This window comes from Orycteropus afer, unplaced genomic scaffold, assembly GCF_000298275.1.
Source record: "Orycteropus afer afer isolate SDZICR_OR568_19922 unplaced genomic scaffold, OryAfe1.0 scaffold00025, whole genome shotgun sequence".
NCBI classification, from domain to species: Eukaryota; Metazoa; Chordata; class Mammalia; order Tubulidentata; family Orycteropodidae; genus Orycteropus; species Orycteropus afer.
In genome coordinates this window covers 10,578,081-10,582,904 of record NW_006921612.1, presented here as the reverse complement: position 1 = coordinate 10,582,904, position 4,824 = coordinate 10,578,081, and positions in this window count along the sequence as shown.

Here is a 4,824-nt window from a genome sequence, read left to right as displayed (position 1 = left end):
TAAACTGAAGAAAACAAAAATATTTAATGCACATATATGAGGAAGAAATATTCATAACAACCACAGTCCTCATTTCTGTACCTGGTCACATGGTTGTATTTGGTATTTAAAACTACATTCTTCCACTGCCCATTCTACATTCTCTTTGCTCCCAGTAAGCACCTCAGTTAGTCATGGTTCTCTGCCTACTGGGGTAACCCAAACCTTCATTCCTGAAGGATGTGGGCCAACAGAAGCCATATCAGAATTGGGTTGCTGTAGTTTTCCATTGACCTTAATCACAGGGCATGGTAGTATTAACAAATGTCATAAGGAATCTCCTGTATTCCAGATATACTCTTCTTTACCTCCCTTATGGATGACAATACAGCAGCTCCCTATTTTGTCTTTTTATCAAGAGACATAAGGAACCCAAAATGGCTGGGTGTCATCATTAATTTCCAGTTCAATGGAATCAGTATTGTGTCTCTAGGTGGAAGTATTCCTTTTTTGGGGACTAAGACTGACACCTTCAAAGCATAGGATCAAAGGGACAGGAAGCAAAAATCTTGCAAGTGGGTGAGGTAGTTACGTTTGTGTGTCAACTTGGCTGGGCCTGGTTGAGTGGCTGGGCAGCTGGATGTAGTGTTCCCCATTATGAGACTGGTAATTAATTCCAGGGTGGAATCTACTCTGAGAAGCTGAGATTTAGGGCTATGGTCTGCTTCCTGCATATAAGGAGAAGCCTTGGGGAACAGTCTCTAGCTTATGGCATACTTGAACCCTGCATGTAACCATGTCATTCAGCAGCCTACCATATTCTGCCAACCTTGAGACTTTCAATGGACTTGAATTAATGGCCTGCCATGTGGTTTGGTAACATCGGGACTGTGCCTTTTTACTTGTCACCCTTGGACTTGTCAGTCTCAGCAATCAACAGCTGTCTGAGTGAAGAAAAGCCTCTAGTTTCAGTGGGCTGGGAGCAGGAGGCAGAGCTGAAGCCCAAGGTTGAGGGGCTTTCACCCAGCCCCTAGAACCTGGCACTTTGAACTTTGACTTAAAGCCTCCAAACTGTAAGAGAATAAACTCCTGTTTCTTCAAGCATCCCATTTGTGGTATGTTCCTGTCAGAGTGGTATTAGGTAACCAAGACAGTGGGTCTCTATGGGTAGTAGCGAATGGTGCCCCTCTCATTCATCAGGGCCTGCCAGCCCAAAGGGGTCAGGTCACCACTCAGACGAACTAAGGGGCTGGGTCCACCTAGTGAAGATCTATACAGGTGACACCCAATGAAGATGTGTACAAGTGCCAAACTGACAAGGAATAGAATTGTGGTAGTTAAGGTTATATGTCAACTTGGCTAGGCCTGGACTGGGTAATATACTTCCATAAATATTTACCCAATGAGGGTCATTATGAGTCAGAAACGACAGGCTGGCAGCAAGTTTGGTTTTCTTTGGAGGGGGCAGGGGGAGCAACTGGATGTAGTATTCCCCATGGTGAGACTGCTAATCAACTCCATGGTGGAATCTACTGTAATCAGCTGAGTAGCTGCCTTAGGGATGTGGTCTGCTCCCAGTATATAAGAAGAAGCCTTAGGAATGGTTTGCAGCTTTTGGCATGCTTGAATCCTGCATGTAGCTGAGTCATTGTTCAGCAGCCTACCATGTGTCTGCCAATCTTGGGTCTCATACTGGACTTGAATCAATGGCCTGCCACGTGGTTTGGTAATATTGGGAATGTGTCATTTTACTTGTCCTCCTTGGGTTTGTCAGCCTCAGCAGACAACAGCTAGCTGCTTGAATGAAGAAAGCCTCCAGCTTGATGTTTGATCTAGGAACTTGGGACCTGCCAGCCTCTACAACTGTGTGAGAATCATTTTCCTTAGATAGATAGATAGATAGATAGATAGACAGATAGATAGATAGACACATAGATAGATAGATAAAGTTTACAGGTTTTGCTTCTCTAGAGAACCCAGCTTAACACACCTTCTAAATTTGAAGACCACCTGAAGAATAGATTTAACACACTGAACACCAATAAGAGAAGACAAGACAAGTTGTACAATGAAATCAAGAACATCATACATAAGAAAGCAAACAATTATTTAAAAGATAGGAAAGGAAAAAAAGACCAAAGTGGATGTCAGAAGAGACTCTGAAACCGGCTGTTGAACATAGAGTACTAGAGTGAATGAAATCTCTTCTTCCTCTCTCTTCTTCTCTCTCTTCTTCCTCTTTCTTTCCTCCTCTTCCTCTTCTTCTGTTCTTCCTCGGCACAGGCGCCCTTTCGCCTCTTTAATAAAATCTCTTGTCGGGTACCCTGGTGTGTGGCATGGTTGTTGAGTGCCAATGGAGCTCTAACATTGATGTCAGAAGCGGGATTGCTGGTGCCCCCGATTCCTCATCAGAGGGTCCAGAACCCACCATTCCCCCAGCACTCCCATCTGCCCCCCAGCACCTGTGACAATCTTCCCTGGCGCCTTCCCAGCAAACAACACCGGCAAATCGTCACCTTCACCCCAGCCTGGGTAAGTCCTCTAACGACAGCTCGGGTATCTGAGTCCTAAGTTCTGGTGATTAGATAAACAAGACTCCACTCCAGAGCGCAAACCAGGTACCAGGTTTTGTGTCTCCCCACCGTGAGTCCGGGACTCACCAGGACAAGTCCCGGACTTGCCCATTCCTCCCCCACCCGCTGCAGGGATGCCTCAGAAGTTGGTGTGGCCCCCATTTTTAAGCCCTCTCCCTGTGGTGGGATGCCTCCAAGAGGAGCCTAGGCTTCCATACTTAGGACCGGGTCCTAAGCTGGGGCGCGCGATCTGTACCTTGAGAGACGTCTTAACTTATAGGTGCAGCCCTTTGTCTTGCTTCTGGTCACTATGGGCTCTGGATCCTCTATACCTGCAGACTCTCCCCTGGGGTGTTTGTTATAGAACCTTGAAGGCTTAGATTTAAAGCCCAAGCATCTCATATGTTTGTCCACTCAAATTTGGCCCCAATATAAATTGGACAAAAAAAGGTTTGGCCGCCTAATGGCTCACTTGAATCTGGTCTAATTTGAGGCCTGTATAATATTTGTGGGGAGCTCTGGTAGCATAGTGCCTAAGGTACTTGATTGCTAACCAGAAGGCTGGCAGTTCAAACCCACCAGCCACTCCTCGAAAGGAAGGTTGGGCAATCCTACTTCCGTAGTGATACTGCCTCGGAAACCCAAGGAGGGGTTGCTATGAGTCAGGGCGAACTCAACAGCACATAACAAACAACACACAATAACATTTGTGAGCGCCAAGGAAAATGGTCTGAGATTCCCCACATTCAAGGCTTTTCTTCTCTCCATAGTCAAGCTTCTCTCTGCTCGCTAGCTAATTAACAATCCCCTCCCCTTTGAGTCTGTTGGCCATCTCGACCAGCAGATGATCCTCCTCCTTACCGGAGAGAGCCACAGGCAGCTCCACCCCAGGTTCTAGTTTCTCATTCATCCCCCCAAGCCCACAAGAGCCTCCCACTCTCTCCCCTCCTCCTCTTTCTCCTCCCTTCTCCCCTCCCTGCACTACGACTCCACCCATCACTCCTCCTAGGCTTATAAGTCATCTGACCCTGAAATTTCTCAGTCTGCCTAGAAGATGGCGCCCTTGCGAGAGGTTGCCGAAGCTGAGGGAATTGTTCAAGTCCATACCCCTTTTCCAATGGCTGAGCTGGCTCTCATTCAGTCTAGGCTTGGAACTTTCACTTCCGACTCTGCAACCTCTATCAAACAGTTTCAATTCCTGACACAATCATACCAGCTAACCTATCATGATATTTTTGTTGTCCTAACCAATTCACTTACCCCTGAAGAAAACAAAAGAGTGCTGGAGCAGGCCCATGCCCATGCAGATCAAGAGCATCTCACAATCATCACCCAGGCGGCGTGGACGTTGTCCCAGATCAAGACCTAAAGTAGGACTACAATACTCAGGCAGGTACCAATGCCAGAAACAGGTATGTTAGCTGCCTACTCCATGGCCTACACCGAGCAGCCATGAAGGCTGTTAGTTATGATAAACTAAATGCAATTATTCAGGATAAAATGAAAATCCATCCGCCTTCCTTCAGAGACTGATTGAAGGCCTCTAGCAATATACTAACCTACATTCGGAGTCTGCTGATGGCCAGAGACCAGTTATGATGCACTTTTTTCTCAAGCCTACCCTGACATTAAGTCTAAGCTAAAAAAACTAGAAAGGGGTCCCCTTACTCCCCAGACAGAAACTCTCGCAATTGCATTTAAAGCCTATAATGGCTGAGATGAGATAAGAGCCAAACAAAAATACCAATGTTGACACAGGCCATCAATCCCACCATGCCATGATTCCCCAATGGGGGACCCTCCAACCCTCTGGGACCTGCTTCTGATGTGATCAACAAGGCCACTGGGCTAGTGAATGCCCAAACCCCAAACTCCCACGAGGCCCTGCCCCAAATGCAAACAAAAGGGACATTGCGGTTTCGACTGCCCCCTGGTGTCCACCCACCATCAGGTCTCCGCCCCCCCCCAAACGACCTTATTGGTCTGGCGGCAGAAGACCTGTGAAGAGGCCCTGGCTTGTTTGGCCCTACGTGGATCACCGCCCAGGAGCCCAGGGCAAACTTCACCGTGGCAGGTAGGATGATCGCCTTTTTGATCGACACTGGCACCAGTTTTTCTGCTTTACGAGAGTGCTGGGAACCCTCTTCCCTGTCTCAGACCTCTAATGTTGGGGTAGAAGGTCAATCACATCGCCCCCTACAAACTCCCCTCCTATCGTGTACAATTGGTAATTTTTCATTTTTACATTCCTTTTTGGTCCTCCCTTCCTGTC